This window comes from Trachypithecus francoisi, unplaced genomic scaffold, assembly GCF_009764315.1.
Source record: "Trachypithecus francoisi isolate TF-2019V2 unplaced genomic scaffold, Tfra_2.0 Lachesis_group20, whole genome shotgun sequence".
NCBI lineage: Eukaryota > Metazoa > Chordata > Mammalia > Primates > Cercopithecidae > Trachypithecus > Trachypithecus francoisi.
Window position 1 is genome coordinate 8,559,321 of NW_022681466.1, and position 22,304 is coordinate 8,581,624.

At 44.9% G+C, this 22,304-nt stretch overlaps 1 protein-coding gene and 1 non-coding gene across 2 annotated transcripts in view; one reads left to right on the forward strand and one right to left on the reverse strand.

Annotated features, from left to right (window-relative positions):
* SEC14L1 (SEC14 like lipid binding 1) overlaps positions 1–22,304 on the forward strand; it is a 78,712-nt gene that overhangs the window by 11,300 nt on the left and 45,108 nt on the right. The window lies entirely within an intron of this gene.
* LOC117068150 lies at positions 615–749 on the reverse strand. Its single transcript, XR_004431002.1, has one exon. It is a non-coding gene; the product is annotated as a U4 spliceosomal RNA (small nuclear RNA).

Consider the following 22,304-nt stretch of genomic DNA (forward strand, 5'->3'; position numbering starts at 1 on the left):
TGTCTTGTTAATTGGTTGACAAATATTTCAGCGTGCATCTCTAACCTTTTGCTTTTATTATTTTTATTTTTTTTGAGATAGGGTCTTGCTTTGTCACTTAGGCTGGAGTGCAGGGGCATGATTATAGCTCACTGCAGCCTCGAACTCCTGGGCTCAAGGAACCCTGCCTCAGCCTGCTGAGTAGCTGGGACTGCAGGCTCACACCGTGCCAGCTAATTTTTCTTTTTCTTTTTTTAAATTTGAAATTATATTCCTGTTGCTTAAGATTACTAAGGCGGACTTTTTTAAAAAACCTTTTATATTCAGTCTCCATAGAGACTGTCAGAAATGGCCAGTGCAGGCTGGGCACAGTGGCTCATGCCTGTAATCCCAGCCCTTTGGGAGGCTGAGGTGGGTGGATCATTTGAGGTCAGGAGTTTGAGACCAGCCTAGCCAACATGGTGAAACCCTGTCTCTACTAAAAATACAAAAATTAGCCGGGTGTGGTGGCAGGCACCTGTAATCCCAGCTACTTGGGAGGCTGAGGCAGGAGAATCGCTTGAACCCGGAAGGCAGAGGTTGTAGTGAGCCGAGGTCATGCCACTGCACTCCAGCCTGGGCGACAGAGCGAGACTTCGTCTAAAAGAAAAAAGAAATGGCCAGTGCCAGCTCTATTGCAAGTTGTCTTGTGGTATTGGGAAGTTTTCAATTAGCAAGAATCATGCCTTGGGTAAACGTCATTGACTATGATAGTGCCTCTGTGCAAAGAGCCTTTTTTCCTTTTTAAAAAAACCCACCATGTTGGTATCACACCTAACAAAAGTAATAATAATGCCTGATTTCATCTAATGCACAGTCCATGTTCATATTTTCTCACTTGTCTAAAAAATGTCTTTCGTAAGTTGCTTGGATCCTGCTTCAAATAAAACCGTTTGTATTTGGTTATTATGTTTCCTGGGTCTCCTTTATTCTTTAACATTCTCCCTTTCCTTTTGTTTCCTTTCATGCCATTGATTTGTTAGAGAAACTGGGTCATTTGTCCTGTTCAGTTACCTTAACCTTTTGCTGATTTAATTGTTACTTATAGCAAATAGGCTGTAAGGAGAAGGTGCGGACCTAAATTCAATCAGTACAGCCACCCTTTAGCAGTTCTCTTTATGTATTTATTATTATTATGTTTTGAGGCAGAGTTTCACTCTTGTCACCCAGGCTGGAGTGCAGTGGCACAATCTTGGCTCACTGCAACCTCCGCCTCCCGGGTTCCAGCGATTCTCCTGCCTCAGCCTCCGAGTAGCCGGGACTACAGGCATGTGCCACCACACCCAGCTAATTTTTGTATTTTTAGTACAGACGGGGTTTCACCATGTTGGCCAGGCTGGTCTCAAACTCCTAACCTCAAGTGATCCACCCCCTTTGGCCTCCCAAAGTGCTGGGATTACAGGCATGAGCCACTGAGCCTGGCTAGCAGTTCCGTTGAAACATTTGCTGGCAGAGATGGAAACTAATAGTTAAAACCAGCTGCTCTCCTCTTCTTCCTAGGATTATTCTATGTAATTTTGAGTTGCAAATAAGATGCAAGATTTTTTTTCCCAAATTAAACTGGGCCATTCTATTTATGGTTACTCCTTATTTATTTATTTTTATAGTTACTTTTTAACCCACTGAATGGGTCCTCATATTTTGTACTGAAAGCAGGTGAGAGGGATTAATTTATTGGCAGCGTTTCTGTGTAGTGCACGCAGCAGGCGCTTGGCAGGAGTCTGGCCTGGGGTTGAGGAGGTGGGTGGTGTTTGTGGTCCGAGGTGCCCAGTTGTGCTGGGCAGTCAGTCCTTGCCCTTTTCTGTTGTCTGGTTTATTAGATCTCTGGATAGGGCTATTGGGCCGCCTGGGGAAGCTTCCCCAGAGAAGTTCACCGTCGAGAGGATTTTGGTTGGCAGATGTTATAATTGATCCATCTCTCTTGATTTTTGACCTGTATGCTAGTTAAGCAGACACTTTTGTATAGTTCTAGTGGAATTATTTTGCATGTTGTAACAAGAAGCATATACTGCGTTGTAATTTTCTTGAAAGGTACAATTTGATGTTAAGAGGACAGGAGCCCTCTGTATCCTCGTGTTCTGCACCCACAGATACAACCAATCATGGATCAGAAATGTTCAGGAGAAACAATAAAAATAATGTAACAATAAAACATAATATGAATAGAACACATGTAACAACTATTTACATAGCATCTACATTGTATTTGGTATTATAAGTAACGTAGAGAGAATTTTAAATATATGGGAGGGCTGGTTGTGGTGGCTCACGTCTGTAATCCCAGTGCTTTGGGAGGCCAAGGCGGGAGAATCACTTGAGGCCAGTAGTTTGAGACCAGCCTGGGCAATATAGCGAGACCCTGTCTCTATGATAAATTTAAAAAAAAAATGAGCTGGGTGTGGTGGCGCATGCCCGTAGTCTCAGCTGCTCAGGAGACTTGAGACAGGAGAACTGCTTGAGCCTAGGAGTTTGAGGCTGCAGTGAGCTATGACTGTGTCACTCTGGCCTGTGTGAACAGAGCGAGGCCCTATATCTAAAAGATGTGTGTCTGTGTATATGAGAGGGTGTGTATAGGTTAAATATAAAATGTGAATGCCTCTCCATTTTTATATCAGGGACTTGGGCATCCACGGGTTTTGGGATTGGAGGGTCATCCTGGAACCAGTCCCCTACAGATACTGAGGGAGGACTCTATTGGCCCCTTCCCCGCCCCCCCCTTTTTTTAAGAAAAGTCTCTCTTTATAATTATGGATCAATTATATAAAATAATTGCTGTGTGTATCTTTATATGTCCTGGATCCATTTTCCATTCAGAAATCTGACCTGTTTTTCAGTGATCTGTACTGCCAGGTGTATCAGTAGAGTATCCGAGGTACTGATAAGCATCCAGTTTGTAAATGTCTTGTGTATTTCAGTAGATGGCTGTGTCCTTACTTATTTTCCTTTTAGGTGTCCGGCCTTCCCCTTCTGATTTGGACTTTCTTTATTCCACTTTCTTGCCTTATTAAGGTATGGATGGACGGTTTGTTCCTTTTCCTCTGGTTTTGCTGTTTGGGGACCCCCAGTTTTATATTCTGCATTTTCTGGCAACAATAGGTGTTTTAACGAGCAGTTAATGCTCTTTGAGGCATAGCTGTCTGGCTCTTACTGGGCAGCACTTCCTGGGCAGCCCCATTTAAACCTGTGGCTTCACCTGCCACTTTGTAAACCAAAGATCTCTAAGCTTTATCTTCACCCGAGATACCCCCCAGGAGCTTCCAAACTCCAAACCATCTGCCTGCTAGACATCTCCATTTCACTGTCGCAGGCAGATTTCATGCCTCTGAAACAGAGTTCATCTCTTCCTTCCCGCGCAACAAGCACACACCCCAACAGAAGCAAACACCCACCGACCCCAGTAAAAACCGAACCAATAAAACACCACTCGGAAGCTCTCCCTTTCCCCCGAGCTGCTGCTTTAGATGTTTGGCCCCACAGGTACCTTACCCTCAGAGCAGAAACCCAGGCATCCCTGGCAGCCTTTCTTCCTCACGCCTCAGTCTTGCTGGTGCCCAGATGGGAGCTGGCAGAGATGTCCCCTGGATGGGCACTCACTTTGCTGTTCTGTAGCCTTGGTGGCTTAGCCCCAGACCACTCCTCCCTACAACAGCCTCTGGACCCTGAGTCTAGCCCTCACTCTTCTGCTCTTCGTCGGGGCTGCCGCCAGAGAGGTCAGTACATTGTAAACCTGACTCTGCTGCCTGCAAGTCTCAAATAATGAAGTGGCTGCATCTTGTCTTTATTTATTTATTTTTTAAATTTTTTGAGACAGAATCTTGCTCTGTCGCCCGGCCTGGAATGCAGTGGCGCCATCTCAGCTCACTGCAGCCTCCGCCTCCCTCCTGCCTCAGCCTCCCGAGTAGCTGGGATTTCAGGCGTGAGCCACTTCGCCCAGTCCATGCACCTCATCTTTAAGATGAGGTTCCCAGCTTAAGCTTGGCTCCCAGAATCCTTTGTCATTGGCCTTCTGCCTGGCCCCACAGCCTCTTCTCTACGGCCAGGCCTCTACACCCACTGCACAGTCTAATTGTGTCAAATTTCTTGCCGTTTCCTGGTACACCATTTTCTGTCAGGTGCCTTGACCACATACTTGCCTGGAATACCTTTCCTCCTTTCTCACCGGGCTGCGTCTAGCTGGCCACGTGCAGTTGCTTCTGGTGGAGGGTCCTTTCTGTGCACTGGCAGCCGCTGTAGGGTCCTGACACTCCACTGGTCTCTCTGCCTCTCTCTCTCACCTTCCCTGCAACTGCCAGTGTTCCCAGGGTGAGAATCAAATCATCGTGCCCTCAAAAACAGATTTCTTGGCCAGGCGCAGTGGCTCACACCTGTAATCCCAGCACTTTGGGAAGCCGAGGCGGGTGGATCACTTGAAGTCAGGGAGTTCGAGACCAACCTGGCCAACATGGTGAAACCCCGTCTCTACTAAAAATACAAAAATTAGCTGGGCGTGGTGGCGCACATCTGTAATCCTAGCTACTGGGGAGACTGAGGCACGAGAATTGCTTGAACCCAGGAGGCTGAGATTGCAGTGAGCCGGGATCGCACCACTGCACTCCAGACTGGGCGACAGAGCGAGACTCAGTCTTAAAAAAAAAAAAAAAAGATTTCTCTGAAGAGTAAATGGGTCTTGCAGTGTATGTTTTTGTTTCTTGCATCACTTGTACTCTGTCAGTGAATTTTTTTTTTTTTACTGTAATCCCATGACAATGAAAATTTTGAAAAAAGGCTACATTGGAACATAGTCTTTTGGTCAGGTGTGTTTACTATTTATGGTTCAAAAGAATCTGATGCAAATCATGTTTTGTGAGTAAAATAGTTCAGTGAACTGAAGCTTATAATCCCTCTAGCTGCCTGAAAAGCGTGTCCTGGTTTATGTGTCACTTAGCGTTTTGAGTGACTTTTCTCCTGTAGTGATGAATACAAAGTATATACAAAATCCTATTTCTTTGGTTCTCCTACGGAACATAAATTTATTTTAAGTAAAATTCTTGATTCTGGTAGAATGGTAATCTGATTTTAAGATTTCTCCAAATTTAAACCCAAGAGTTATTACATAATTCTTGTTTTCTTTTTTTTTTTTTTTTTTTTGAGGCAGAGTCTCGCTCTGTCGCCCGGGCTGGAGTGCAGTGGCCGGATCTCAGCTCACTGCAAGCTCCGCCTCCCGGGTTTACGCCATTCTCCTGCCTCAGCGTCCCGAGTAGCTGGGACTACAGGCGCCCGCCACCTCGCCCGGCTAGTTTTTGTATTTTTAGTAGAGACGGGGTTTCACCATGTTAGCCAGGATGGTCTCAATCTCCTGACCTCGTGATCCGCCTGTCTCGGCCTCCCAAAGTGCTGGGATTACAGGCTTGAGCCACCGCGCCCGGCCAATTCTTGTTTTCTTTTTTTTTTTTTTTTTTTTTTTTTGAGACGGTGTCTCGCTGTGTCCCCCAGGCTGGAGTGCAGTGGCCGGATCTCCGCTCACTGCAAGCTCCGCCTCCCGGGTTCCCGCCATTCTCCCGCCTCAGCCTCCGAGTAGCTGGACTACAGGCGCCCGCCACCGCGCCCGGCTAGTTTTTTTTTGTATTTTTAGTAGAGACGGGGTTTCACCGTGTTAGCCAAGAGGGTCTCAATCTCCTGACCTCGTGATCCGCCCGTCTCGGCCTCCCAAAGTGCTGGGATTACAGGCTTGAGCCACCGCGCCCGGCCATCTTGTTTTCTTAATAAGTTATTCCATAACATGAGGTAGGCCTAATCACAAAATGTGTACGTTTCTTTTCTTTTTCCTAGTTTAATGCTTGTGTATGTATTAAAAAACAAGGCCAGAACTAAAAGCTACAAGTACATATTTTAAGAAGTAAATTGATTTAAGTATCAGTAGTGTGTTGCAGGATTTATGGCATTAATATGTAGAAAGCTCTTCTCCGAACACCTGTTACCTTCATTTGAATTTTCTTCACACAAAGTTGGTTTAGAATGTACATTCGAAGAGTTCCGAATCCTACTTCTTCACTGAGTCAGAATTCCTGGAGGCGGGTCCCGCAGTCTGTGGCTTCGCGAGCCTTCTGGGGATTCTTACGCCCGCTCAGCCGGAGAACCCTGGTGTGGATTTACGTCATTTGAATTCGTAGTACAGGGGATAGGAGGAAAGGAGGGTGGTTTCCGTTATAACTTTTTTTTTTTTTTTTTTTTGAGACGGAGTTTTGCTCTGTTACCCAGGCTGGAGTGCAGTGGCATGATCTCGGCTCACTGCAGCCTCCATCTCCCAGGTTCAAGCGATTCTCCTGCTTCAGCCTCCTGAGTAGTTGGGATTACAGGCATGTGCCACCATGCCTGGCTGATTTTTGTATTTTTAGTAGAGACGGGGTTTCACCATGTTGGTCAGACTGGTCCCAAACTCCTGACCTCGTGATCACCTGCCTCGGCCTCCCAAAGTGCTGGGATTACAGGCATGAGCCACTGCGCCTGGCCATAACTTTTATTTAAAAGTTTTTCAGAGGAATGATTTTTTCAACAGGCCATATAAATAGGCTCTTATTACATCATGTCTTCATGTGACAGATTTAACATACACAAGGAGACTGCTTTATGTACTTCTCCAAATTGCTGTTCTTGAGTTTATTTAGCGATGTCCACGTTATATTTACAAGCATGTGGGCTGGGCATGAGCCACTGCGCCTGGCCATAACTTTTATTTTTGTGTTTTTAGTAGAGATGGGGTTTCACCATATTGGCCAGACTGGTCTCGAACTCCTGACCTCATAATCCACCCTCCTTGGCCTTCCAAAGTGCTGGGATTACAGGCATGAGCCACCGCGCCCGGCCATCTTGTTTTCTTAATAAGTTATTCCATAACATGAGGTAGGCCTAATCACAAAATGTGTACGTTTCTTTTCTTTTTCCTAGTTTAATGCTTGTGTATGTATTAAAAAACAAGGCCAGAACTAAAAGCTACAAGTACATATTTTAAGAAGTAAATTGATTTAAGTATCAGTAGTGTGTTGCAGGATTTATGGCATTAATATGTAGAAAGCTCTTCTCCGAACACCTGTTACCTTCATTTGAATTTTCTTCACACAAAGTTGGTTTAGAATGTACATTCGAAGAGTTCCGAATCCTACTTCTTCACTGAGTCAGAATTCCTGGAGGCGGGTCCCGCAGTCTGTGGCTTCGCGAGCCTTCTGGGTGATTCTTACGCCCGCTCAGCCCGGAGAACCCTGGTGTGGATTTACGTCATTTGAATTCGTAGTACAGGGGATAGGAGGAAAGGAGGGTGGTTTCCGTTATAACTTTTTTTTTTTTTTTTTTTTTTTGAGACGGAGTTTTGCTCTGTTACCCAGGCTGGAGTGCAGTGGCATGATCTCGGCTCACTGCAGCCTCCATCTCCCAGGTTCAAGCGATTCTCCTGCTTCAGCCTCCTGAGTAGTTGGGATTACAGGCATGTGCCACCATGCCTGGCTGATTTTTGTATTTTTAGTAGAGACGGGGTTTCACCATGTTGGTCAGACTGGTCCCAAACTCCTGACCTCGTGATCACCTGCCTCGGCCTCCCAAAGTGCTGGGATTACAGGCATGAGCCACTGCGCCTGGCCATAACTTTTATTTAAAAGTTTTTTCAGAGGAATGATTTTTTCAACAGGCCATATAAATAGGCTCTTATTACATCATGTCTTCATGTGACAGATTTAACATACACAAGGAGACTGCTTTATGTACTTCTCCAAATTGCTGTTCTTGAGTTTATTTAGCGATGTCCACGTTATATTTACAAGCATGTGGGCTGGGCATGAGCCACTGCGCCTGGCCATAACTTTTATTTTTGTGTTTTTAGTAGAGATGGGGTTTCACCATATTGGCCAGACTGGTCTCGAACTCCTGACCTCATAATCCACCCTCCTTGGCCTTCCAAAGTGCTGGGATTACAGGCATGAGCCATCGCGCCCGGCCTGTAACTACTTTTAAGTGCAGAGTTCAGTGGCACTAATTAAATTCACATCGTTGTGCAGCCACCACCACCATCCAGCTCCAGAACTTTCTCATCTCCCCAAACCGAAGCTGTGTCCCCTTGAAACACTCATTCCTCATTCTTCCTTTCCCCAGCCCCTGTCAGCCACCATTCTGTCTGTCCCTGTCAATTTGACTACTCAGCACCTCTTATGGCTAGAATGACACAATACTTGACTTTTTGTGTGACTGGGTTTTTTCATTTAGCCTAATGTCTTCAAGGTTCATCCGTGTTGTAGCATGTGCAGAATTCACTTCCTCTTCAGGGGTGAATCGTACTCAATTGTATCTGCCACATTCTGAAATGAATTGTACTCAATTGTATCTGCCACATTCTGAATTGAATTGTACTCAATTGTATCTGCCACGTTCTGAATTGAATTGTACTCAATTGTGTCTGCCACATTCTGCTCATCCATTCACTTATCGATGGACACTGGGTTGTTTCCACCTTTTGGCTGTTGTCTGTATTGTACATTTTTAAAATTTTAATTAATTTTATAGCTTTCTTTCTTTCTTTTTTTTTTTTTTTTTTTTTTTGAGATAGTCTCACTCTGTTGCCTAGGCTGGAGTGCAGTGGCATGATCTCGGCTCACTGCAACCTCCGCCTCCTGGACTCAAGCAATTCTCGTGCCTCCCAAGTAGCTGGGATTACAAACGTGCACCACCATGCCTGGCTAATTTTTGTAATTTTAGTAGAGATGGGGTTTCACCCTGTTGGCCAGGCTGCTCTAGAATGCCTGGCTTCATGTGATCCGCCCAGCTGTAGTGTTTTTTTTTTTGTTTTTTTTTCTGAGGTAGACTCTCACTCTGTCACTCAGGCTGGAGTGCAGTGGCACAATTTTGGCTCACTGCAGCCTCCACCTCCCAGGTTCAAGCAATTCTCCCACCTCAGCCTCCCAAGTAGCTGGGATTACAGGTGTGAGCCACCACACCTGGCTAATTTTTGCATTTTTAGTATAGATGGGGGTTTGCCCTGTTGGCCAGGCTGGTCTCAAATTCTGACCTCAGGTGATTGGCCCGTCTGGGCTTCCCAAAGTGCTGGGATTACAGGCATGAGCCACCACACCCTGCCTCTTTTCTTTTCTTTTCTTTTCTTTTCTTTCCCCTTTCCCTTCCCCTTCCCCCTTCCCCTTCCCCTTCCCTTCCTTTTCTTTGAGACAGAGTGTCGCTCTGTTGCCCAGGCTGGAGTGCAGTGGCACAATCTTGGCTCACTGCAACCTCAGCCTCCCAGGTTCAAGCGATTCTTCCTCCTCAGCCTCCCAAGTAGCTGGGACTATAGGCGCCTGCCACCAAGCTCAGCTAATTTTTGTATTTTTAGTAGAGACAGAGTTTCACCATATTGGCCACACTGGTCTTGAACTCCTGATCTTGTGATATGCCTGCCTTGGCCTCCCAAAGTGCTGGGATTACAGGCATGAGCCACTGTTCCTGGCCCTTGTCTTTTATGTTTGATAGATTCCAGATCCAAAAGACAAGTTCCTTGAGGAATTCAACCACTATTTTATTCCGTCTGTTGAAAATACAGCTTTAATTTACATCTCATGATTACCATTGTTGTTAATTTTTTAACAAAGAAAGAATAGCGTGTAAAAGCCGGTGTGGAATGATGAGCTGAGTGGTGATCCACTTAAATAAAAGGGTGAACTCCTGTGTTGAGGGAATGGAGGTGGTAGAGAAGATAGAGAATTCTACAGATGACCCTACCCCCTGTTAAGTGTTCAAGTCGTAGTGTTACTCCTGATTTTCTTTTCTTTGTTCTTCAGAGTGTGATTTAAATTTTAAGTGCTCCAGGGTCTGTGAGGTACAACCCGCACAGTAGATATTTAATAAATAGTGAATGATCAATATTTTCCTGATGGATTAAACCACTCCTATTGGCAGCCTATGACTCTGCGGAGTTATTATTCTGGTTCATGAAACCAGATAATATTTCCATAGCTCATTGCATTCTTTTATGTGGGCAAACACATGGCATCTTTAAAAGCTGACAGCTGCAGTTCCCTAGAACACCAAATGCTTTTCTGAAGTCCATAAATTTCTCTTTTACACTCTGGAAAGTAAAACCGTATTCTGCCAAGTCCAAGCGAATCTGAAGGGGAATATGCACACTGCTATTTTGTTGTTAGAGAGAGATTTATACTCAGTTTGCTCTTTATTAGACCAAAAAATTTTCAGATTAGGAATGGTTTTTGAATATCATGCATATTTTGGTTTCTGTTGGATGCTTTCAGTATCATGTGATTGTTTTAAACACATGAAAAGCAAAGAGAAATAAAACCTTTCATAGCCCTGTAGACATTCTTGTTTGCCTAGGGCTTAAGCAATTGTGGCATGCAAAGCATTTGACATTCAAGATTTATTGACGGAGATCAGGCATCTTAAGTATAAAGATTTTTATTTAAAGATATGTATGCCTCCATTTTTTTCTAACTGGTGTCTTTAATTCTCTAATGGGGATTGGTTGTCTTTGTACTTTTATTTTGATAATGGAAAAACTACATAGGCACGTTGAGATCATCTGTGTAGCATGCTTACAGTGAGTACCATCAGCACATGCGTGGCTTTTATTTTTTGTGTACAACAAATAATACTATTTTAATGGGTGAAAGTAAATACAAAAAGAATAGGGATGAAATTACTATGTAAATGATGTGTTTGAGCCAGCTAGAGACTGGGGTACTTACTTTGCAGATGGGGAGCTGTACAAATATAGATTTAAATAGAGTAAAATGATGAGAGTAGTGAGTCATCAAACAGCTTCTGCCCAGTTTGAAAGAAGCTGTGCCTCTCCTGTTCAGTTTCATATTCACTTTGAAGGGGAAATTGGTCTTCAACAAATTGTCATTTTCCCCATTAAATGTACATCATTCACATTTTATAATTGCATGAGTTTTTTTGTTTTTGAAACTGTTTGCATCTATTTAAGTAACGTTATAATAAAAATAACTGGCCAGTCAAGGTGGCTCACACCTAGAATCCCAATCCTTTGGGAGGCTGAGGCGGGCAGATCACTGGGGGTCAGGAGTTTGAGACCAGTCTGGCCAACATGCTGAAACCCTGTCTGTACTAAAAATACAAAAATTAGCTGGGTGTCGTGGCACCCGCCTGTAATCCCAGCTACTGGGGCGGCTGTGGCGAGAGAATCACTTGAGCCGCAGGGGTGGGGAGTGGTGGAGGTTGCAGTGAGCTGTGATTGTGCCGCTACACTCCAGCCTGGGCAATAAATCGAGACTCTATCTCAAAAATATAATAATAATAATAATAAAATAAAAATAACTGGTCATTAGACTGAGTTCTGCAAAGGGAAAAAAAGAACTGGTCAACATTAAAGGTTCAAGGAAACATTTCTCGTTTAAAAGGTGGGTTTGTGCATTACTCAAGCTTCATAAAGGATTTCTTTGCCATAGAGATTTTGCTTTACTTTCATGAATCCAAATCAGCTAGGTCCTTAATTTTTTTTTTTTTAAACAGAAGTTAAGGAGGGGAGGAGAATAAACATCCTTGTGTTATCCTATTTGTGTTTAACGTGAGTGCCTGGTTGACTCAAGTACTGTATTTTAATTTTTATTTGTTTTGTTTTGCTCCCTCCCTTCCTCCCCCCCCCTTTCTTTCTCTCTTTTCTTCTTTCTTCTTCTTTTTTTTTTTTTTTTTTTTTTTTTTTTTTTTTTTTTTTTTTTTTTTTTTGTTGAGACGGAGTCTCGCTCTGTCACCCAGGCTGGAGTGCAGTGGCCGGATCTCAGCTCACTGCAAGCTCCGCCTCCCGGGTTTACGCCATTCTCTCGCCTCAGCCTCCCAAGTAGCTGGGACTACAGGCGCCCGCCATCTCGCCCGGCTAATTTTTTGTATTTTTTTTAGTAGAGACGGGGTTTCACCGTGTTAGCCAGGATGGTCTCGATCTCCTGACCTCGTGATCCGCCCGTCTCGGCCTCCCAAAGTGCTGGGATTACAGGCTTGAGCCACCGCGCCCGGCCTCTTCTTCTTTTTTTTAACAAACCCTTGTGTCGAGGGCTGACTTTCAATAGATCGCAGTGAGGGAGCTGCTCTGCTATGTACGAATCCCCAACCCTGAATTCTGCAGGTCATCTGCCAATGGTTTTGAGCCAGGTTCCCCACGAACAGGGGTGGCCCAACAGGCGAGGGGGCGGCTGCGTTTCCCAGGATGAGGGGCTCTCTGCACCGGACCCTGGTCCTGGCATGCGGTGGGGGAGGGACCGGCTGTCCGAGGCTGTTGGAGGCCAACCGAGGCCCTGCCGGCACTGCTGTACCCGTCTGTCTGGGTGGAATTCTGACTTGAAGGCGTTCAGCCATAATCCCACAGATGGTTGCTTCGCCCCATCAGCTCCTTATTGTGGCTCAAGTATTTTAAAATATGGGCAACCCTTCAACGCAAGGAATCAAATTAGTACTGATTTGATAGTCATTTTAACTGAAGTTGATATTGACTGGTAAGGCTGAGATGAGAACGGAAAATAGGAATGACAGTGTCTTCAGTTTCTTCCGGGTGGAATTTATATCTGTGGAAATGAACATGACGTGTATTTTGACCGCATTATTACCATACGGTGGAAAGGTTAAAAAAATACGTTGTAGACCGGGCACGGTGGCTCACGCCTGTAATCCCAACACTTTGGGAGGCCAGGGCAGGTGGATCACCTGAGGTCGGGGGTTCGAGACCAGCCTGACTAACATGGAGAAACCCCGTCTCTACTAAAAATACAAAATGAGCTGGGTGTGGTGGTGCATGCCTGTAATCTCAGCTACTCGGGAGGTTGAGGCAGGAGAATCACTTGAATTGGGGAGGTGGAGGTGTCAGTGAGCTGAGGTGGCGCCATTGCACTCCAGCCAGGGCAACAAGAGCAAAACTCCGTCTCAAAAAAAAAAAAAGTGTTATGGATTCTCATAGTCATGTTTTCTTTTTCATGAAGGATATTTTGGAGTGCTTTGTAGGTGTTGTTACTATCCTGACATAAAACTATATCATGTTTTTAACTTTAAAAGTTTAAAACACTCAAAGCTATTTAGTTTGAGAATATTGGCCATGTGCTAGGGAGACGGGAGTTTGGTATGCCATCGGCCAATGGGATGCAATTCTCCAGCAGCCTCTGCCTCCTGGGCCCTTTGTTATTTCCTGGAGGGGATTGATGTAGCTCCGGCCACTGTGCTTGGTCTGGAGCTTGCAGTGACAACTGAGCCCCTTGAGTTCTGCTCTCAGCAAGTATATAGTCTGTGAAGATCGATGATATGAATTGGACTTACCCTGTCACACCCAACTAAACTAGAGTCGAGAGACCAGGGAAGAAGAAAAGCTGGGACGCAGAGCGTCTGCCCCGGCATTATCTTGAAGGCCAGCTGCCAGAGTGACCTGCTGTAACTTTAAAACCAGTGTTACCTCCTTGCTGCTGAAATAACTGCTGTGACTCTAAGACTGGTTGTTCTCAGCGCCATCACTCACTCATCAGTCAGAGCTTGCCAGCTCCCAGAAACTTCATTAGTACCAATGAGTTTTCAGAACAGTATGTCACCTTTCTTGCTTTTCTTTTTCGTTCTTGTTTTCCTCCCGTTCCCTCCTCTTTGGTTTTATAGGTTAGCTATGAAGGCCATTTATCAGAGTCAAACTTGTTCTTAACAGGCAGAAGTTTTAAGTTCATTCAGAGAGTCCCTCAGACCCTTCTGAGCCTGTTCACGTGCTGAGAGTAGACGCTGTCACCAGGTTCTTTGTGTCACGCATTTACATGGATATTCAGTCTTCATATGCTGTCCAGTTTCTTTAAGATCAAAGGAGCGGCTCGCAGCAGGGCCACATAGATGAGTGACATTTCCCTTTCTCATAAAACCCCCAACCTTCTGTTTTTTCTTCAAACATACCGAAGAGCACCCCGGTCTCTCTCTATGCCCCAAGTTGCAATTCTCTTTTCCCAAATGAAACTGTTTTAGGGATTCAGCTCTTTATTTTTATTTGACCTTGACAAGCCCAGGGTGAAGATGATACTGCTTGGCCTGGAGAGGAGCCTGGGCTCCTGGGTGGCAGCTGGGGATCTTGCCACTGAGCCGCAATTTGCAAAATACTTGACATATAAAAGGTCTAGGAACAGCATTTAGAGAGTGCTTGTGTGGCAGTATCTCATTTATTGCCCACACTTACTTTGTGGGTAGGCTCTTTTATCCCACTTGACAAGTGAGTAAACAGGTTGAAGTCGGTTACTAAGTGATTGCCCTGACCTGGCTGCCTCACCTGCTGACAGCGATATGGGCTCACCAGGTGCCGTGGCCCTGAGCAGGCAGGCCGCCTGTGCCTATCTGGAGGCCATCAGCCCACAGCGCTCAGGAACTTGGCTTTCGTAATTCCCAGTGGGGCCAGTTTGCAGTCTTTGCTTTAAAAGACCTCTCTGGGAGTCACTCTGAACCAATTCTGGTTTGAGGGGGGACTGCCCAATTTGGTCAATTAAACTCAATTTTTGGAAAACCTCCCTATTTCCCACCACCTCTTTTCCCTTTTGCTCTGTCTGATCTGATCCGTCTCCCTGTTGGGCAGTAACCCTTTTTTCCAGCGCTCCATCTTTGTTGGTGGCTTTCGTTCTGTTTGCTTGGACAGGAGGCCTTTGTTTCCGGTTGTTCAGCTGGGATCCAAATCAAGGTCCATTGACACGAGAGCCCAGGCTCTAATTTGCTCTGCCATATGCCTCCCGGGTTTGTGTCTTAGTCCTAGAATGACAGTGCTGGAGGAGTGGAGGGAAAGGACACTTGATAGCCGAGTCGCAGACATGATAATTGGGTGGGTGTGGGTGAGGGTGGTGGTGGGGAGTGGGAGGAAGTTGCTAGGAAAGCTGAGCTTAAAATAGCTGAAGGCCATAGATACTGGTGCAGTGTGGAGTCTGGCAGATAATTGTGTGACGGAGAAGGCTTTTGTCCTGAGAATAGTAGATGACCTCCCAGAACTGTGGGAATAACAGTCTCATGTTTACATTTATTCAGGCCACAATGGAGCTGAGCAATTCGCTTCCTGACATGCAATCTTTCTCTTCCAAGTAGATCGGGTTTCCTTATTCTGTGGAAAACGTTAATGCCATTAGAAGCCAGATTCCGGGCTACCTGTAACTGGAAACCTCTGCAGAGAATATCCTGTTACTCAGTACCCCTTCTCCTTCGTTTGTTTTATGAAAGTTCCCTTTCCACTTGACTCATATTTATCTTCAGGGCCATGCTTTCTCCTGTCCACCAAATATAGTATACCTAGCTAATCAGTGAATTAGATAACTAAATCCACATATTTCCTCTATTCCGTGAACCCCGAATATCTGAGACCGGTCTTCGTTAATTTAGAAAGTTTATTTTGCCAAGGTTGAGAACGTGCGCCTGTGACGCAGCCTCAGGAGGTCCTGACAAGATGTGTCCAGGGTGGTCAGGGCACAGCTTGGTTTTATATATCGTAGAGAGACGTGAGACATCAATCAATATATGTAAGATGTACATTGGTTCTGTCCAGAAAGGCGGGACAACTTGAAGCAGGGAGGGGCCTTCAGGTGGCAGGTAGGTGAGAGAGGCAACCAGAAGCGTTTAGCATTTTTCTCAGGGAGCAGAGGGGTGACTTTGAGTGGAGTGGAAGCGGGTTTGCCTCCCAACTTGACTTTTCCTTTTCGCTTAGTGATTTGGGGACCCCAAGATCTATTTTCCTTTCACAATTTATATTATAAAGGGAGCGTGTTATTCTCAGTGCCTGAACTGAAGTATGATCATTTTTTTGCCATTCCTTTGGCCTTTTCTTTTCTCTGTAGAAGGCAGGAGACCTAATATGCTGTTATTTATACCTAGTTCCTTTTTTTAGTCAGCTAATTATATACTTAAAATAACTGGTTTCTAACAAAGTCTTGTGAGATTTACATCTTGTATTTTTAGGGTCTCGAGTGAGATAATTATTTTAGTTTGGTGAGCACATGGGTTTTATTTGGTGCATTTCAAAGTTTAGTAGAAAAGATAAATGTCCAATGAAAATATTTAGTATTTTAAGCTGTTTGCATTCAGAAGGTCCCCCTCCTCATCTTGTGCAGAGCTCAGCTGGTTCCTGGACTGTGGGCCTAAGAGCGGCTTTACTTCGTTGCCAGTAGTGTCTTCCTCCTTGAGGGGTCCATGTGCCGCATGGAACAGTAGCCATACTTACTGAGTATTGTACTTACTCTTGTTTGTTTGCTTTTGAGATGAGATCTTGCTATGTTGCCCAGGCTGGTCTCGAACTCCTGGGCTCAAGTGATCCTCCCACCTTGGCCTCCCAAATTGCTGGGATTACAGGCCTGAGCCATCGTGCCCGTCCCCATACTTATTCTGTGTCAGGGCCTGCCAAACACTTTATATTTTCTTATTTCAACAATGCTGTAAATTGAAGATGAAGAAGAAATTGAAGCTTAATGAAATTAAATAGCCTCCCCAAGGACCACTTTTAATGGTGGAACTGGGATTTGAAGCCAGATCTGCCTCTTCTAAAGCCTGTGCTCTGAAATAGAATGGTAACTGGAGTGGGGCAGACCTGGGTTCAAATCCTGTCAGCCTCTGAGTTCTCATTTTAAAATGGGAGAAACACTTATTTCATGGAAAGATTATATCTATTAAGGGCCGGGTGCGGTGGCTCATGCCTGTGATCCCAGCACTTTGGGAGGCTGAGGCAGGTGGATCACTTGAGGTCAGCCTCGCCAACATGGTGAATACCCATCTCTACTAAAAATACAAAAATGAGCCAGCTGAGTGGCAAGCACCTAGTCCCAGCTGCTTGAGAGACTGAGGCAGGGGCATGGCTTGAACCCGGGAGGTGGAGATCGCAGTGAGCGAAGATAGCGCCATTGCACCCAGCCTGGATGACAGAACAAGACTCGGTCTCAAAAACAAAAAAAATGAAGATTATACCTATTAAATGCAGTAATCTTTGTGAAGCTGATTAGGGTGCGTGCGTGACTAGGCTCTCCATGTACACATGTTGGTTTGATCATCTCTCTGATGTGTCTCCCCAGATGAAAGCTCTTCCCGGGTAGGGCCTTTGTCTTGTGTTCGTGTGTACTCAGCACTGTGCCTGTTGGAGAAGGGAGTGAATGTTGAATCAGTAATGTTAGAAACTTTTCTAGGTTCTTAAAAGAAGCTTGTCTTTCTGTTTTCTTTTCTTTTTCCTTTTCTTTTTTGAGACAGAGTTTCCCTCTGTTACCCAGGCGAGAGGACAGTAGTGTGACTGCTACAATCTCCACCTCCCAGGTTGAGGCGATTCTCCTGCCTCAGCCACCTGAGTAGCTGGGATTACAAGCACGCAGTACCACACCCAGCTAATTTTTGTATTTTTAGCAGAGAAGGGGATTCACCATGTTTTGGCCAGGCTGATCTCAAACTCCTGGCTTCAAGTCATCCACCTACCTTGGCCTCTCGAAATGCTAGAATTACAGGCATGAGCCACTGCGCCTGGCCAGTTTTCTTACACCATGAGCACAATAGGTTTTTACCTTTAGCCAATGTGTTACTTGATTGCTTTTGTTTCTTTTCTTTTCTTTTTTTTTTTTTTTTTTGAGACAGAGTCTTGCTCTGTCGCCCAGGCTGGAGTGCAGTGGCCAGATCTCAGCTCACTGCAACCTCTGCCTCCCGGGTTCACGCCATTCTCCTGCCTCAGCCTCCTGAGTAGCTGGGACCACAGGCGCCCGCCACCTCGCCCAGCTAATTTTCTGTATTTTTAGTAGAGACGGGTTTCCACCGTGTTAGCCAGGATGGTCTCGATCTCCTGACCTCGTGATCCGCCCGTCTTGGCCTCCCAAAGTGCTGGGATTACAGGCTTGAGCCACCGCGCCTGGTGCTTTTGGTTCTTTTTATCGTATTTAATAGAGTTTATTTTTTAGAGCAATTACAGGTGTACAGAAAATTGAGCAGCTACTGCAGAGAATTTCTATATACCTTCTCCTTCTACCTTACACATTTCCCTATTATTAACATCTTGTGTGGTATTGATGCAGGATTTTTTGCTCCTTAGCTGGGTCTGCGTTCTTGTCTCATGACCAGGAAGAAGTAGGCACGTGGACACTCGAAGAGTGAGCAAGGCGGAAAGTTTTATTGCATGATGAAACAGTTTTTAGTGGGGAGGGGACACGGGGGGGTAGTCCCCTTACCCAAAGGCAAGAGTGTTCCTTGTGTTGGGAACAAGTAAGCGTGCTGGAGAGAAAAACCAGCATTGAGACAAAGGATTTCTCAGCAGGGCAGTTTACTTCTGCAGAAAGGTGCCACCTGTTAACGACCGCAAGAGCACACTGAACAAAGGAGGGAAAGGGTTTTTATCCCTAACGCAGTTCCTGTCCCTATGTCCTTCCCCTATTGGCTAGGGTTGGACTTGCAATCTAAACTGATCCCAGTTGGCTAAGACTTAAACTTTTTCTCATAGGTAAATGCACGATTTGTAAGAGAAGGGGGTGTAGGAGTGGTCTGTCCGTTACAGTACAAGGCATGTCTGGATATGTCTGAGTGTGTCATGGCACAACAAGAGCAGGAGGGTTGTTTGGAGACCAGAAACAAGGGAGTGTAAGGAGGTTGGGCTTCTGAACAAAGATCAAGGACGTTACACAATTAAACCCTTTGAAGAGGAATTCATCATCTCTGGCAGTTTCCCCCTTTGTCTTTTGATAATTCTTTCTCTTCAAATTTTTTCTAACATGATTTGGCTCTGCTGTTTTTCTTGATCACCTAGGAACAAGAGCCTATTTGAGTATAGAGGAGGAGAGGTGGGGAGGTTTTGTGAGAGCTGTTTCTTTTCTTTTCTTTTCTTTTTTTTGAGACAGAGTCTCACTCTTTCACCCAGGCTGGAGTGCAGTGGTGCGATCTCAGCTTACTGCAAGCTCCGCCTCCCGGGTTCACACCATTCTTCTGCCTTAGCCTCCCAAGTAGCTGGGACTACGGGCGCCGCCACCGCACCCGGCTAATTTTTTGTATTTTTAGTAGAAACGGGGTTTCACCATGTTAACCAGGATGGTCTCGATCTCCTGACCTCGTGATCTGCCCGCCTTGGCCTCCCAAAGTGCTGGGATTACAGGCGTGAGCCACTGCGCCCGGCCTGTGAGAGCTGTTCCTGTAAGTCTTTGCGTTGACCCACGGATACAGGGCATGATGCAGCATCCTGCAAGAATGAGTACACCTGTAACAATTGCAAGAGCGGTTAATACTGAAGTCATAAGCCCTTTCCGTGTACCAAACCACTTTTCCATGAGACTTGTGAAGGGGTCCTTTATTCTGGAATTTTTGGCTAACGCATCTGATACGGAGGTAAGGCCTTGTAAAGCCTTCGTAATTGTTCCATCCAGAGCTGTGTTGTTAGGGATGAAAGTACAGCATTGGACTCCAATCATGACACAGGCTTCGCCTTTTTTTTGCTGACATTTTGTTAAGGGCTTTTCTGTTTTCCCAGGCCATTTGGCTGGTGGGGCCTAATTGTTCAGCTGTCCCTTTAACGGCATCTTTTGTGTAATTGACAAACCGCTGTGGATTATAGTAAGTGTAATTTATCTACATTTTCGTTCATCCTTGGCCACCAGAACAGTGAAGATTTGAATCTGAGTCCTGCAGCTGTTGGGTTTTGGGCTTTAAATTTATCTAGTACCCCTCCTGGGATCCCAATAGCATCTCTATAAATGTGAGGGTTAAAAGACCTGTGAGGGGCAACCCCCCCCTTTTTTTTTTTTTTTTTTTTTGGCGCTCCTCTGTCCTGTTACGTTTTCAGAATGTGAAAGGGATGGCCAGTTGGACTAGGGCTCAAGCGCTGCTCCAGGTTTCTAGGCAGAGTGCCTCACAGTAGTTTGCCACAGTGCCACTAGACATTGCTCGAGAGTAGACAAAAGGCAGCTTGACTGGCAAGCTCTTGGGAAGGCCTGGTCTCACTGCACCCTTTGAGGTCTCTGAGGGACGTTAATCTTTCCCCTGCCGTGAGAGACACGAGGTAAAATTCACATCAGAAGCTGGAGGCCGGATGGCCCTTGGAGGCTGACCTGCAGGGCCTTTAACTTGGGGGAATAGCAGTGAGAGAGTCTTGTATGCCTCATTGCCCCAGTTTTGTCATGGGGTGCAGAGAGAACAGCTGTTTGCTTGGAAGAGGGTTTAGAAGGAGAAGAAGGTGAAGGGGGTGGAGGAGTAATGAAGCACATTTCAAAGAATCCTGTGGGGTCCCTTCCAGGAATATTAGCTCCTGGGCCATAGAAGTGACCTAGAGTGGGGTTGGTGTCAGTAGAAGTGGGGACATTAATAGAGATTTGGACAGGGTTACACTGTTGGAGTTGACAACTGGAGGGGGTTTTACCTTTGGTAAAGTGAATATAAGGTTTTAGGTATATAAAGTGAATATAATAGGTACAACCTATTGAGGAGGTCCAGCCTCGATACTTGGTGGTCTACATTACATCTCCTCAAGTATCACAGAACGACCAGTTATAGGATCAGGCTCAGTCTGTGCAAAAGTCAGTTCTATAAGCAGTTTTATTTATCCTGGAAGGGCAAAGGTACTTTTCTGAAGAGGCCAGCTGTGTTTGGCATTGGAGATCCCCACAAGGCATAACAAGACAAGTGTTAAAAGTAATGGTTTGAGGGGAGCTAGATCTGGTTATATTGATAATAAGATGTGAGGTAACTGCGGAAAGGAAGATAAGGCAGAAGAGACAGATTAAACTTTCTTTTTTAATGTTACTCTGTTTGGGGTGGGTCCTGGAACGGTAGTCCATGACTCTGGAGAGGATGGTGCTCCTTTGACTTGGGTGTGATGAGTCCAACCTTTTTTGGTGGTCTTGACTGCCATTTCAGATGTTAGAAGTACTAAATAAGGTCCTTCCTGAGTAGGTTCAAGTTTTTCTCCTTTCCAACTTCTGACGAGGACGTAATCCCTGGGCTGGTGATGATGGACTGGAAATTCAAGGGGTGGAGTTGTGCTAAAAGGCCTTAAGTCCTAAGAGAGGAAAAGGTGGAAGACAAACCTGACACATAGTTTTTGAGAAATTGATCCTTTGTTTAAAAAGTGGGGATATTAATATTAGAGTTTAAGTAAGGCAGTCCATAAAGCATTTCATAAGGAGAGAGGCCAGTGTCCTTTTGGGGGGCTGTTTGGACTCTGAACAGGGCAATAGGAAGACATTTTGTCCAAGGTAGCTGGGTTTTTAAAATTAGTTGGGTTAAATGATTTTTTAAAGTTTGGTTCCTTCTTTCTACTTTTCCTGATGAGGTTGGATGCCTTGGTGTATGATATTCCCGTTTTATTCCTAGTGTTTGAGTGAGTCCTTTGATAATGAGGGCAGTGAAATGGGTTCTATTGTCTGAATCAGTGTTTTCTGTAATTCCAAACCTAGGTATAATCTGTTTTAATAAGTTTTAACTACATTTTTAGCTGTTATGTTTGGGAAAGGGATGGCCTCTACCCAGTGGGTGAGATGATCTGCTATTACTAATAAATAGTTAAGATGGCCTACTGGGGGCATTTCAGTATAATGAATTTGAATTTTTTGGAATGGCCTTAACTCTGGGTTTTTTCCCCCAAGGGGTTGCCTCTTATTTGTTGATTTATTAGTTTTTTTTTTTTTTTGCATATTATACAACTATCCACAATTTTCCTAGCAAGGGTATAGATTTCTATATACCCATAAACTCTGAGAGTGGCATCACACATAGCCTGGGGACCCCAGTGAGTTCCTTGATGGAGTTGAGACAACATCTCTCTTATGAGAGGTTTAGACAACATTTCCCTCCCATCTGGTAATATTTATTTTTCTTCTGAGCTTTCTTTGGCTCCTATTTCCTTTAACTTTTCTTGTTCATTATGGGAAAGGATGGGGACTGCGCTGGGGGAGGGAGACAAGGAGTTAAATGGAAAATGGGTTCCCGTTGGGGAAGAGGCAGCTTGCTTGGCTATTTGGTCAGCAAGATTATTCCCTCGGCTTCCAAAGGAAAGATTTCTTTGATGTCCTGGGACATGAACAACAGCTATTTCTTCTGGCAACTGTAGATTTTCTAATACTTGAATTATTATGTCCCTGTGGACTAAGTTTTGGCCTTTACTGTTAATGAGGCCTTGCTCTGTTAAAATTTTTGCAAAGGTGTAGACCACTCCAAAAGCATACTTGGAGTCTGTATAAATAGTTGCTTCCTGGTTTTGCAGAAATTTTAAGACAATTTAATGCACACAACTCACATGTTTGTGCAGACCAGGTACAGACCAGTTATTAGGTAATCTTCCTAATTTTATTTCTGTGAGGGTATCTTCATTTACTACTGAGTAC